The 15,643-nt window shown below is 37.6% G+C and overlaps 1 long non-coding RNA gene across 1 annotated transcript; it reads left to right on the top strand.

The window, feature by feature from the left end:
- The first annotated feature begins 12,430 nt into the window (after positions 1-12,430).
- On the top strand, positions 12,431-14,842 carry LOC116592512. The gene is made up of 3 exons (XR_004286496.1): positions 12,431-12,506; positions 13,138-13,212; positions 14,728-14,842. It is a non-coding gene; the product is annotated as an uncharacterized LOC116592512 (long non-coding RNA).
- The last annotated feature ends 801 nt before the right edge of the window (positions 14,843-15,643 follow it).

A 15,643-nucleotide genomic window follows, 5' to 3' on the forward strand; every position in this document is an offset into this window, starting at 1 on the left:
GTGGAGGTGGTAACAGGTCTCATTTCACAAGCAGACCAGAGCACCTCCAGTTAAAACTCACCACATTCAGGCCAGGGACCAAATATGGTCTACAATAGGCAAGGAAAGCCTCTACAGACAACTGGTCTGTAGGATAGAGCAGCCAAAACATAAGAGCAGAGCTCACACAGTTCACACCAGACCCTCCCTGAACCATCAGTTCCTGGGCCTGTTCTTCATAAAAGCATTACTTTCAGGACCAGAAAACATAACTGGATTTCCTAGCACAGAGAAAGCAGATACTTAGACAAAATGAGAAGATGGGGGAATTTATATAAAATGAAAAGACAATATAAGGCCATGGCCAAGGATCTAAGTACAATGGATATAAGTAACATGTGCGATGAGGAATTTAAAACAATAATCATAAGTCACTGGACTTGAGAAAAGAACTGAAGACATCTGACATCAGTGATACCCTTAACACAGAGACAAGAAGGTTAAAAATTACTTATTTGGAGATGAACAGTGCAATAAATGATATCAGAAATGTGTTTGATGCATTGAATAGCAGACTGGAAGAAATGGAGGAACAAATTAGTGACTTACCTAGAATGCAAAGTAATGAAAAGTAATGGAGCTGAACAAAAGAGAGAAAGAGGAATCATGCAAAATAAGAAAAGACTTAGGGAACTCAGTGGTGACTCCATTAAACTTTTTTTTTTTTTTTTTGGTAATTTTATTAAATTTTTTTTTCTTTTTGGTGTTCCAAGATTCATTTTTTATGCACCACATCCAGTGCTCCATGCAATATGTGCCCTCCTTAATACCCTCCACCAGGCTTACCCAACCCCCACCCACCTCCCCTCCAAAACCCTCAGTTTGTTTCTCAGAGTCCACAGTCTTTCATAGTTTGTCTCCCCCTCCAATTTGCTCCATTAAACTTAATAACATTAGTAATATAGCAGTCCCAGAAGAAGAAGAAAGAAAAAGGTACAGAAAATTTATTTGAAGAAATCATAGCTGAAAACTTCCTTAATTTGGAGAGGAACAGATATCCAGATCTAAGAGGCACAGAAAATTCCTATTAAAATCAACAAAAGCGGGCCCAAAACAAGACATATTATAATTAGATTTTCAAAAAATATAGCAATAAAGAAAAAAAATCTTAAAAGCAGCAAGACAAAGAAGTCATTAATTTACAAGGGAAATTCATAAGGTTAGCTGGAGATTTTTCCCCAGGAACTTGGAAAACCAGAAGGGAGTGTCATGGTATAGTCAAAGTGCTGAATAGGGAAAATCTGAGCCAAGAATACTAAACCCAGCAAGGCTATCATTCAAATTAGAAGGAAAGATAAAAGAGTTTCACAGACAGACAAAAACTAAAGGACTTCCTGAGCACTAAACCAGTCCTGCAAGAAATATTAAAGGATACTCTTTGAGGGGAAAGGAGAGACTAAAAGTGACAGTATAAAGGCAGAAAGCACAAAAGCAGTAAAAATGAATAGTTCTGTAAAAATCAGTCAAGAAACTCCCACAAAGGGGCGCCTGGGTGGCTCAGTGGGTTAAAGCGTCTGCCTTTGGCTCAGGTCATGATCTCAGGGTCCTGGGATCAAGACCCGAGGTCACTCAGAGGAAGACAAATAGCATTTGAGTCCACTCATAAGCAGAATGTAAAAAAGGAACCTTTAGTGGGACTGCAAATTGGTTTAGTCACTGTGGAAAACAGTATAGAGTTCCCACAAAATATTAAAAATAGAAATACACATATAATCCAGTAATTGTGCCACTAGGTATTTATCCAAATAAAACAAAAGCACTGATTTGAAAAGATACATTCACTCCTATATTTATTGCAGCATTATTTACAATAGCCAAGATATCAAAGAACCCACATATCCATCCATAGATTAAAGAAGTGGTGGGGTGCCCAAGGAGCTCAATTGATTAAGTGTCCTCATGATTGTGGGATTTAGTCCTGCATCTGATTCTGCATTGAGCACAGAGTCCGCTTGAGATTCCTTCTCTCTCTCTGTCCATGCCCCATGCCCACTCACATGCTTTCTCTCTAAAAAACCAATAATTAAATAATTTAATAATTTAAAAAAGAAATCAGGCATATATGAAATGGAATATTACTCAACCATAAACAAGAACAAAATCTTGCCATTTGCAACATGGAAGGATCTAGAAAGTATAACGCTAAGTGAAGTAGGTCACTCAGAGGAAGACAAATAGCGTTTGAGTCCACTCATAAGCAGAATGTAAAAAACAAAACAAATGAACAAAGAAAAAGAGAGAGAATAGAACGCACCATAAATACAGAGAACAAACTGATGGTTGTCAGAAGGGAGGCAGGTGGGGAATGGGTTAAATAGGGAAAATGGACTGAAAGTATATTTATCTTGATGAACACTGAGAAATGTATAGAATTTTTGAATCACTATGTTGTACACCTGAAACTAATAAAACACTGTATGTGAATTATACTTCAATGGGAAAAAATAATGTACTTAATGTGAGCCGTGGGTGCATTTTTATGTTTGAGCTTAGGTGGGTAGAGGCCTTTAAAATTAAATCCAGTTTGCTCCATAAAGTACATGCTCTCATCCTGCACCTTTCTTCTCACTTTCTTCTGGCTCCTTTCTCGAAGCAATTAAATACACATAAGCCTTTCACATTGTAAAATTACTATCTACCAATTCCTTCTCAACTTTCAGACACTATCCTATTCTTCTTCTCTTTCTAATTCCTCATATGTGCTGTACACATATTGTCCATATTGTCTCACCTTCATCTCACAGAAAAATGGTTTCTGTTACAGCCATTCCACTGAAACGGAAAGTCCTCACCAAAGACACAAACAACTCTGTTCTCAGATCTTTTCAGTTCCTTATTTACCCACGTTCTCTTCCTTCTTCTGGAAACACAGTTGTCTTAGCTTCGGTGATATTTTTCTGGCTCGGTTTCCTTTGTACTTTTCTGGCCACTTCTTGGTCTTCCTTCACAACCTCTTTGTCCTTTGGATGACAGGGTTCTTTTTTTCTATCTTTTCTTTTTTTAAGATTGATTGATTGATTTGACACAGAGATAGAGACAGAACACAAGTAGGCAGAGAGGCAGGCAGAGGGAGAGGGAAAAGCAGGCTCTCCGCTGAGCAGGGTCCCGGACATGGGGCTCAATCCCAGGACCCTGGGACCATGACCCGAGTTGAAGGCAGCTGCTTAACACACTGAGCCAACCAGGTGCCCCTGGATGGCAGTGTTCTTTGGGGTTTTTATCCAAGGCTCTCTTTTCTCCCTCTACATAATTTCCCCCGGCAACTCCCTTGGTTCATCTACCATCTTTCTAGTAATGATTTTCAAATTTATATCAGCAGTTTAGATCTCTCTCCTAGAGTTCAAACCAGTATCACCAGCTGCTACTGGTCCTCTCAAATAGGGATCCTCATCCCACACTCTCATCAACTCTTCCTCGCACTCCTCCTATCAACAAATGGTGCCCACGTCAAGGCAGCTAGAATCTGGGAACCAGCTTGACTCCTTTGTTTCCTTTGCTTGCCCTTTTTAATAATCCTGAAGTCCTAACTCTGTATTTTCTATAAATCCATCCCCAAGGCTCCTTTCCTAATCTAGGCCATGATGATTTCATATCCAGATTACTACAGCAGCCTCCTAAATGGCCTCTGCTTCTGGTCTCATCAATCATTTCTCCACTCTGCTCTCCAACTGATGTTTTTAAAAATATTAAACCAATTATGATAGGCTATTGTTTAAATTCTTCAATGTTTCTGCCAGTACTCTCAGTAAAAAAAGTCCAAAGTTTTTAGAAGGGTTTACAAAATCAGAAAAACCTGGTTCCAACATATCTACAGACTTGTCCCTTTCTTCCCACTCTTTTTTTTTTTTTTTAAAGATTTTATTTATTTGACAGAGAGAAATCACAAGTAGGCAGAGAGGCAAGCAGAGAGAGAGAGGGAGGAGGAAGCAGACTCCCTGCCTAGCAGAGAGCCTGATGCGGGACTTGATCCCAGGACCCTGAGATCATGACCTGAGCTGAAGGCAGAGGCTTAACCCACTGAGCCACCCAGGCAGCCCCCACTCTATTTTTTTAAAGTGAAAAATCTTATACCTCCCCAATCATTCTACATTCTTGTTTGCTCCCAGGCTTTCGTGTACACTGTCCCCCCCATCTCTACATCTCGTTGATCCCCAACTTCCTTCTCTCAGTGTCCTATTCTTTATTCTAGTATATGTGCTGCCGAAGCGAGCACCCTATTCTTTATTCTAATGGGGCTTTTGCATTGTTTATAATTACTTGGCTATTCTCATATTCTCACTAACCTGCAAACTCTAGAGGCAGGGATTATGTCTGTACTACATAATATAATAATATAATAATATAATAAGTACTTGATAAATATGTGCTATGTAAATGAATAAGCACCAGGCACACATCTGATTGGCTGCTAATTATTTTGACTTCAATAAATTTGCTGAGTTTAGATTTCCCATCTAACAACTTTGGTCTTAACCACTGCTCTTATGCCTTCCAAAGCCATTGAAAAATTTCTCTAATATTTACTGAGCACTTTGAAATATCTCACTTTGAAAAAGTGAGATAAATGCTCCTAATGAAGGTGGCCTATTTTCAATAGGACTTGGGTCTAGCTTCACAGCATAAAATGGGCTTCCTTTACTGCAGTGATGTCATTAATGGTGGTTTGTTGTAAGCACTGAAATTTACTGCTAGTGGGGAAGGAAGTCACCAAGTTCATTCAAGGCCAGATTCAGACAAATGTGTGCTGCTGTTTGCATGAATCAGTAGATACCTCTGTTCCACATGCTTTATTCTCAATAAAGGGAACAACTATTGCCACGTTTGGAAAAGTAAGATAATTAATATGAGAAGTAACCAGATTTCCTTCCTAGTTATAAGCTCATGATTGCACTGGTTAGAAAATACTCTTTGCTGAGAGTTAAACAGCATTTTTAATGGGATTTTACACAAATTTAGCAACTAGCTTTTCATTTGTGAATGTCAGGTTTATTCATAAAGGAGGCAGCAAAAGTAAAAAACATTCCAGGTTGTTAGGGTGTTAATTTGAAGGCAAGGGAATATTAAATTTATGCTTAACAAATAAAGGGACCTTTGGCAGAGTTGGATAAGACATTCAGATAACTCCATTTCTTATTGTGCAATGGTCTGAGTCCAAAGGGAAGGGAAAGGCTTACACAAGCGAGGCAGGCAGGCACCATAATTTAATGCACTTCTTCCCACTGACACTATAGTGACTGTGCATATATATTCTTGTTTTGGCATAAGCACCAGGAGAAGCCACCTTAAAATACAAGGTTAACACCACACAAGTGTGACTCAAGATCTGAAGGATAGTTCTTTAGGTAGAGGGCATATTCAGTGCATGAAAAGAAATCCTATCACTTTAAAGCAACAGCATTTATAACGTACATTCCTTGCAAAAAACACTTAGGTTCATGATTTCTGTGAAGTCCTCTGGGGAAGGGATGTCACCCCAACCCACACGACTAGAATGGATTTTAGGTTTAATTCCCCCAGACTCTTGCTTCAGACTAATAAGCTTTAAACTTCATTTTCCCCCATTACTTCTCATTTTTGAAAAGAGGCAGTAATATTTTTTTGAGGACCAGAAGCCTAATTAGTCGGTGTTTGCCAAGCACTGTGAAGATGAAGGGGCCTATGTTAAGTCCAGAATTATAACTATTATTGTCACAAAATTTAAATTAGCTTGGAAACTTAGGAGTGATGGCTCAGGAGCCCACATTCAGGATTCTCGTTAGATTATCTCTGAAAACAGTCAAACCAATTCCTACAACGATTCAGATTCAAAGGATTTATGGGTTCAACATGAGTGTATCCCAAATCATGCATGACCATAAAAATTAAACTGCATTCTGGCTGATAATTTAGAAAATAATTGATAAAAGGAATCCCAAAAAGCTTTGTCTCTGTTGCCTCAGAGGCCAAATCTCGGCACAGTCAGCCTGAGGAGAGCGAGCCTCAGCCAAGCCAGCCAAGGAGAGGGTGGTGTGGACTGTAGGCTCTAGATGCAGACTGGAAGCTTCCAGTGCCAATTACACCAGATAAACCAGCTCATAAATCACAATGCTAGACGCTGAAAAATTTAGTAGGGACAAAACCAAGTCAGGCACATTTCTTCAGCCCTACTTCTTCAAAGACCCTTTCTTGTGCACAATTGTTCACACTGATCTCTCATTAATTTTTTGCATATTTATAGAAGAAAGATATTAAACATAGGTTTCTCATAAATGCCTTTTATTGGGTTGAGGAAGTTTCTTTCTAGTCTTAGTTTACTGAGAGTTAGTGGGGTATTTGTGCTTGTTTGTTTGTTTGTTTGTTTGTTTTAATCAAGACTGGATGCTGGATTTTTGTTATGTGCTTTTTTTGTGTCCATTGAGATGATCAATTGTTCTTGTTTCTTTCTTTTCTCACTTTATTAATATGATGAATCACACTGATTTTTTTAATGTTAAGTCAGCATTTCTGAGATAAACCCCGCTTGGTCATAATATTTTTATGTATTCTATATATTACATATAAACACATCTTTTTATGTAATTTTATTTAAAATTACTTCTCTATATGGTTGGATCTGATTTGCTAAAATTCTGTTGAGAATTTCACATGTATCTTCCTTAGGGGTAATTATACAGTTTTTTTGGAATCTCTTTCTTTGCTTTTGGTGTAAGGGAAATGCTGGCCTCATAAGTTGGAAATTATTCTCTCCTTTTCTGAAATACTTTTTGTAGAATTAGTATTATTTCTTACTTGAATATTGGTAGAATTCATTAATAAAACCCTCTGAGCCTGGAGCTTTCTCTGTAAAAAGGTTTTAAGCAACACTTTCAATTTATTTAATAGATATATTTAGTTTCCAATGATCTGACTACTTTCTAATCATCCTTTTATTATTGGTTTATATTTTTAAAAACATTAGAGAGCATACTTTATGTTACTTGAATCCTTCAAAATATTTTGAGCCCCTTTTATGAGATAATATAGTTTATCATAGTAAATACACCATGTGCACTTGAAAAGATTGTTTAAGTTGTTGGCCGAAACATTCTATAGATGTCAGTTAGATCAAGAGAGTAGTATTTTTCAAATCGTCTACATCCTAAATAATTTTCTGTCTTCTTGCTCTATCAATTATTAAGAGAAGATTATAAAAATCTCTGATTATAAATGTAGGCTTATCTATTTCTCCTATATCTCTGTCAGTTTTTGCTTCATGAATATTGAAGCTCTTCTATTATATGCATAAATATTTAGGATTATTATGTCTTCTGGATTAAATAACCCCTTTATTATTACAAAAGGATCTTTTTCTATCCCTGCTAATGTCCCTTGCCTGGAAATATACTTTGTCTAATATTAGTATAGTTACTCTAACTCTTTGAAAATTCATTTTTGCACAATATACTTTTGTGGGGTTTTTTGCTTTTAAACTATCTGTGTCTTTATATTTACTTACTTTTTTCTTTTTTAAAATTTAAACTCAATTAATTAACATAGAGTTTATTATTAGTCTCAGAGGTGGAGTTCAGTGATTCATCAGCCTTATGCAACACCCAGTGCTCATTACGTCACGTGCCCTCCTTAATGCCCATCAGCCAGTTTCCCCATCCCCCTATCCCCTTCCCTCCAGCAACCCTTAGTTTGCTTCCTATGATTAAGAGTCTCTTATAGTTTGCCTTGTTTTATTTTTTCCTTCCCTCCCCCTATGATTCTCATTTTGTTTCTTAAGTTCCACATATAAGTGAGATCTTATAATTGTCTTTCTCTGATTGACTTATTTCACTTAGCATAATACCCTCTAGTTTCATCCATATCGTTGCAAATGTCAAAATAACACTTTTCTGATGGCTGAGTAGTAGTCATATATATGACACATCTTTATCCATTCATCCGTTGATGGACATCTAGGGTCTTTCCATAGTTTGGCTATTGTGGACATTGCTGCTATAAACATTGGGGGGCAGGTACCCCTTCAGATCACGATGTTTGTGTCCTTTGGGTAAATACCTAGTAGTACAATTGCTGGGTCATAGGGTAGCTCTATTTTCAACTTTCTAAGGAACTTCCGTACTGTTTTCCAAAGTACCATCTTGCATACCCACCAACAGTGTAGGAGGGTTCCACTTTCTTCACATCCTCGCCAGCATCTGTCGTTTCTTGACTTGTTAATTTTAGCCATTCTGACTGGTGTGACGTGGTATCTCATTATAGGTTTGATTTATATTTCCCTGATGCTAAGTATTGTTGAGCATTTTCTCATGTATCTGTTGGCCATTTGTATGCCTTCTTTGGAGAAACATCTGTTCATGTCTTCTGTCCATTTCTTGATTGGATTATTTGTTCTTTGGGTGTTGAGTTTAGTAAGTTCTTTATGGATTTTGGGTAATAGCTCCTTATCTGATAAGACATTTGCAAATATCTTCTCCCATTCTGTGGGTTGTCTTTTGGTTTTGCTCATTGTTCCCTTTGCTATACAAGACCTTTTTATTTTCATATTTAAAATTTGTTCCTTATAAGCAACATTTAGTTGAGTCTTACTCTTTTAGTAACCTAATGGCCTCTACCTCTAAGTAGGATATTTAAACTATTTAACTTTGATGTAAATATCAATATGGATAAATGTAGATCTATTATCTTGCTATTTTTTTTTCTATTTGTCTCATCTATTCTTTGTCTCCCCCCCCCCTTGCTTTTTTTTGGTCCCATCTGTTCTGCATTCCCTTTTCCCTCTTTTTATACTATGCTTGGGATGAACTGCATGTTTTTTTATAATTCCATTGCATATCTTCTGATCATTTTAGGTCTAGTCCTCTCCCTTTCCCCCCACTTTAGGCAATTTCCTTATATGCATAATCTGGTCAAAACTCAGATACCAGAGGGAGATCCTCTGCATGTCTGTAGAATTTTCTCTCTGTCTCTTTCTCTCAGTCTCCTGCTCTCTCCTAACAGTATGGGGTCCTGTGAATTCTAACTGCCTTGATCTCCCTGGACTCTTAGCTGCAGAGACTACCAGACTGCTGCTGCCCCTCGGAACAATTTGTTACTTAAACTGTAACCCCTGGAGGATTTTACTAGTTGCCAAGCACATTTAGATATGGCCTTAAGAAATACATATACTGACAACAGGTCTTTGGGGAGAACGACGATGTACGACCGTGAAGTTGGGCAGCTGGGGATGCCCGGCCCGCCCAGGGTGGAAGGCCGCCTGCTTCAGGGAAGCCAAGCACCCGGGAACGCCCGGTCAGCTCAGGGTGGTACGAAAACCGCCTGCTTCCCTTTTTCGTGATCGCTCCTTTCTCTTCCCAGAAGTGCTCGTTGTTAGTTAGATGAGTCCTTTGAATGTGCTTGGTTAACTATAAACTTTATCCTCCTTCTTGCTTGTCTGCAAGACGGGATTAACGTTTGACCTTCATCAATCCTTCTGTTGGCTGTTGTTTTCTATCTAATAAAAGTGAGACTGTGGAGTTGCTCGTGGCAGCCGTCCTTTTCGACTGTTGTCCCCTGCTCCCAGTCTTTTGCAGCTGACTTGTTTGTGCCTAATTCTTCTCTCGTCACCGACTGGAAGCGGCACCAGACCCTGCCTGAGTTCCCCCTTTCCCACACAGTGGTTTGTAAGTAATCTGGGGCAGTAGCTGGGGCAATCCCAGGGTTTACCTCATTTATCTGACATCCCTCAGGGATCACTCTCCTTTGTTGTCTGATGTCCAAAGTCTTGAAAACTTTAATTTCATACATTTTCTCTATTTTTCTTAAGATATTATTTATTTATTTGATGGACAGAGATCACAAGTAGGCAGAGAGGCAGGCAGAGAGAGAAGGGGAAGCAGGCTCCCCCTTGAGCAGAGAGCCCGATGTGGGGCTCGATCTAGGACCCTGAGTTCATGACCTGAGCCAAAGGCAGAGGCTTAACCCACTGAGCCACCCGAATGCCCCATTTTCTCTGTTTTTATTTTCATTTTTGTCTTTGGTTGTTTCAGGTGAGAGAGTAAATTCAGTTCCTTTTACGCAATCTTGGCCAGAAGTAATTCTAGGTAGAAGGTGATAAAGTTGACAATCATGAGTTATTCTGATGTAAATTGGCTATGTTTTAAAACATGAATCTAAAGATTTTCTGAAACTTTTCGTAAAATATCCTAATATATTTAAGGAAACTGGTTGGAACATATTCTTATGTTAATTAGCTCCAAAATTTATAGCATCCTTAAAATATTAAAGTAAAATAACCCAGAAACAAACAGCTAATTCTTGCTCCAGTTTAACAATCACTGCAAACACTAATGTAACCTTTCTCTCAAGGGCTTAGTTAAAAGGAATGCCTGTTAGATTTATTTCATTTTCAGGAAAGAGAGAGGTCATTATGGCCTAACAATTACCCAAGTCCCTCCTTGATTTAATCTTCATCTATAAACACAGGTCTGTGTTTTGAAGACTATTATACTGAATGAAACAAAGTTATTATTGATATTAGTGGCTAAATGTATACCCCAACTGCTTGGAAGACACATCCACAAAGGTAATTTACCACCATGAGTTATCATCTGAAAATAGATGTTTTCCACATACTATAGTCTAAAAATATTCCTTTAATACTCAGACTAACTCAGACTTTTAAAGAAAAGGTGAAAAAGAAGAAGAAGAAGAAGAAAAAAAAAACCCTTGTGAATTCTTGTGCATTTTCCACATACCAGTTTCTTTTTTTTTTTTTTTAAAGATTTTATTTATTTATTTGACAGAGAGAGATCACAAGTAGGCAGAGAGGCAGGCAGAGAGAGAGAGGAGGAAGCAGGCTCCCTGCTGAGCAGAGAGCCCAATGTGGGACTCGATCCCAGGACCCTGAGATCATGACCTGAGCCGAAGGCAGTGGCTTAACCCACTGAGCCACCCAGGCGCCCCCACATACCAGTTTCTAAAGGGCAGTTTTTTCTTCTTGGTTGTACTTCTTTCTGATTCTATGAGATTTTTATCATATACCAGTTATTTTTTCTTACTTTTTCCAAACACTTCAGTTTTCAAAATTATCTGATATGGACAATGCCTGTGCCCTAGATTTCTGTTAATGGCCGTGTCTGAACATTCTCTGGAGCAATTGCTTAATGACCATGTAGCTTGTTCTTTCTGGACAATCAGTCCTTGCTTTTGAATCATCACATTTTCCTTTATTAATCCTCCAAATTCTTCAAATCTATATTCACATATGTACACATTAGATTTTAAGAATATATATGTACATATACATATGCATGTATATGTAAGTGTATATATATAGATAGATAGATAGATATACACTTTTTTGTCTGGAAGTAATTTCCTTGATTTTAGAAGAGATTAAAAATAAATAATTAATAAGTAAAAAATTAATAATAAATAATAGTTTGGAAAAACAACTCTTCTTCCTTTCTAGGAGGAAGGGAAACACACAGATTTGTCAGAGGTGGAATTTTTTTCTGTGCCCCATCTCTTTGAAGCCAAAGAGGAACCCTCAAAGTGATAATCAGTGGAGACTTCATAAGACACTGACTCTCTACACACTCCTTTTTATGGAAACCTGAACAGAATGCAGTCCCCCAGTTTAGTCCTTCAAGAACTGGACAGTGCCGCTATGGTTCTGGAACATTTGCATTTTTGGCCACCCCTGTTCTTTGGAGCTGTGTATCTTTCCTGTCCTTCAACCTGCACTTGGCATGACTCACTGCATCTAGTTTCTGCTTCTAAAAACTACACCTACATTAGCTACTGCCTTGATTTTCATTTTAACCTTCCAGTGTGTTGACACTGAAAGGGTTAGCCACCATCACGACAGTTTGTCCCTCAATTTCTGGAATTTCTTCACCAAAACTGTTGTCAACTTCTCATTTCTTATTTTGACTGTGCAGCATTGATCCACGGAGGGTGCCCATTTTTCCTCTTTGGGAGACATACAGCTGAATGACTGTGAGCAAGCAGCCAAAGAGGTAGAGAAAACTGAAAGAAGAAAAACCAGAATACACCCAGGTAGAAGCTAACATCATGCCTTGACTGTGACCTTTTGCCGCTAAATGGGATGAGGGAGGGAGGTGAGCGCAGGGAAAATGGTGTAGAAATTGAACTGGGGTAGGAATTATGGGAAGCAAAAGAGTAGATTCTAAACATCTTACAGAGAAATGACAGAAAATTGAAAGTTGAGTCAATTGGAGGGGAGGAGATTGAGGAATTGGTGAAAAAAATTGAAAGAAGATACATCATCAAGGAGGTTAGAGAGCTAGATGTGACAGGATTTTTCTCACAGAAGAAAATCATGTTTTGCTGGGACCAGAATTTGTCCGTGTTCGGTATATTTCAGCACTTAGTTCTGTGAAACGTCTGGTGGTCCTTTCTTGTTTCCTTTTTCAGGCAAGTGTTTCGGTAGATGTGTAGGTTTGCCATAAGCTGCTTTCGTCACACACAGGATTTTTCCTACGAAAATTTCCAAGGTATCGCATTTCAAAACTCGATGGGCGAAGAAAATGGTAAACATGAGGACATTGTTAGAAGATATTTTAACTGGGCAGAGAAAAGAAAGCTGAGGCAGGTGCTGGAAGTTAGGCATAGACAGCGCACACGTTTTATGTAAGGCAGAGTCTAAATGTAACATTTTTCACAGAGTGCGGCATGCCAACCAAAGGAAGATTCATGTTCTGATTATTGTAAGAAATCACACATATCAAGGTTGATCTTGCAGTCCATATGTATGCAAAACACCGATCAAAATGATGGGAGACTGCTTTTGTAGACATGGCAATATTGTACACAATTGATATTTATTTACCTCTGTCGCTGCTTCATATACAGGATGCATTATAAAGTCAGTTGTGGCTTCTGGTAGCATTCTCCCTGACTTTTTAGTTTTAAATCTTCTTCTACTGTCTCCTCTGCTTTGCCAGTTCATTTACGAGAAAATGGTTGGACTTTGCTTATGTCACTAATGATAATTATTTATGTGCCTTCTTTAGGGATCAGTCAGCTAAATCACCACAGTATTTAGAAGTTCATGCCACCTATCTATTAATTTCAAACTCCTTTTTAAGGAATAAGATACATCTTCTCTTTCTCTATCTTTACCAGGACAACAATGGAGCAACCTACCTGTTTATTTTCTCAAAAATAACGAACAGGGCCTTGTCTGCCAGGATGAAGGAGGTAAGCCAGGAAGAAGACCATTAGCAAGGTCATAGGTCAGTTAGTTAAATCCTAAAGAAAATTCTATTGACCTGTGATTGCCTATTTCTGTGTTGCAGATACAACAGGAAAAAGTTAAATAGAGTCAGTACAAGTTCTGCCACTTAGCGTCTTAAATATTTTCTCCTTTCTCATCATGCACCATTGTTGACCCAGAGCTGACCTCATACATGTAGAGACCACCAGGGTCAGAGACAAGAGGACTGGGTGGGAAGGAAAATCAGAAAAAAACAAGTCTTTCTGGGTTTACAAGGCCAGGTGGAGGATGGGGAAACTTACATGTGGTTAGCTATAATAACTGATTGCAGTTTTTGAGAATACTTTAAATGAGGGTCTCTGAGTTTTGTTTCCTTCTCTCATTTTCTTTCTCTCTGTAGATGGACATATTCACAAGTACATTAAAGGAAAGATGACAACTTTCAGTGTCTTTCTCAACAGTATTTTACAATGATTTTCAAAACTCTTTTCAAGAGCTAGTCAGAATGTTTTCTCAAGTTGGGTTCAGTTAGTTAGGGCAGGCAATAAGACACTTAGCTCCCAATTTCAGAGTGTGGTTGAAATGTCCTAGATACCCTCCTGGTGGCGTGTAGGTCACCACAAGCACACACACACATTTCCCATTGGCAGGAGAGTGAATTAAAATAACATTTGTATAAGTATTAGGAAACATGAACACAAGGCCTGACTTTGACATCAGCATGTGGCCTGAGGCCACTCACTTAACTTCCAGACCTTGGCGTGCTGAACTGCAAAATGGTGACAGAGAGAACAACTCCAGCCAAGGAGGGAAGTTAGTCATGTTGGACCAAAAAAGACCCTTCCTTTCAAGGTCCTTTGTGGGAAATTTGCTTTTCAATTGTTCCCATCACCTCTCACACTGCAAACATTCCATGAGAAGAGAGGGAACTCTAGGAACTCTCCAGGAAAATTACTTGTATTTTATTTTTGTCTTCCCATGAAATGTCTGTCCAGTTCCCAAACATAACCTGTCTCCAATCAGAATTAAAATAATGCATATCTAGCTACAATATATATCTCCTGAAAAAGAAGGGCCTGCAGGAAAAAACAAACAAACAAACAAACTTCTGAGTTTCATAAAATATTGTTTTCTTAGACATTCTCTTTCAAATGGGAGATAAATATTTTTGAAAATTGACAGGGAGAATTCAAGTGTATTTACTTTTACTTCGTCTTGATCTTGCTGCCTCTGTCTTGAATCTGAATGCAAATTAACCTGCAAACAAACTCAGAATAGTAAAAGTGTCCATACATTTGAAAATATATATATATATATATAGAGAACATAGACTCTTACCTGGAATATTGTTGTTGACATATTGTCTCTCATTTTTCTCTTTCTATAGTGGTAGTGCCTTTAGTAGAGTTTGTACTTATCTTTGTATGAAACTGGATTTCACTTTACTTTCTCTTGATGGTCTTATCACATCGTTTACAAACACTTTATCTCTGTTACAGAAAATAAATGAAATTCCAGCCTTTCGATGAAATGTCATGCTAAAATGGATGGTCCAAAAATCTATATTTAGATGAGTGACTCCTGTTTGAAGAAGACATGATAAATGTTTCATGCATATAAACTGAGGGATGATGGATTTAATGATCATACCCTAACTGGGGAATGCTATTTTGGAATAATTAAATGTTCCATCATTTGCAAGTCTAAATAGTCCATTGTTAGTTCCTGTTTTTGTCTGTCAACAGATCCTTCCATTTTCTAAAGGAAATTTATCATTAAAACAATTGAACTGATAGCAACATCCCACCAGTGTGTTAGCAATAGCACATTTCATGGGACTTTAATTCATAGCTACAGTTTAGGAAAACTTAATTTATGTATGAGTCTGCTTCATAAATGACAAACATGACAAGCATTGTTTAAAGGCTAGTGGTAGATATTTATCTTCAGGTATTGCGAGAAGAGGTGGCTAAGCCTTTTGTGGGATGAAAAATCTCATAGAATATAAAAGCATCCAAAAATTATTTTATAATAAAATAATAATAATTTCACAATTTTATTGCTGATCTTTATATTTTAGAGGCTTTTATATGCCATATTTCTTTTTAAATCTTAGTTACTGTCAAGTATTTCAAAATAAAAATTTATCTAGTTGTCTAATTACATGTATGTACATATACTTTGATGCAAATTTTATTATTTGAGTTCTCTAGGTCTTGGTCTGTTGGACTCTAAAATGGTGGTGGGGAGGAGTGGGACTGCATAGTATAATATTTTTGAGATATAAATATATTTACAGCTGAATAATATGATATATATATATATATATGAATAAACATTGCTTCTTTTCATGAAAACTCTTACTTATAAAACAAAAAAATTTTCCCTGAACTCTATCAAATTGTTCATCCCATG

The sequence above is a fragment of the Mustela erminea genome, chromosome 6 (genome assembly GCF_009829155.1).
Source record: "Mustela erminea isolate mMusErm1 chromosome 6, mMusErm1.Pri, whole genome shotgun sequence".
Taxonomy (NCBI): Eukaryota; Metazoa; Chordata; class Mammalia; order Carnivora; family Mustelidae; genus Mustela; species Mustela erminea.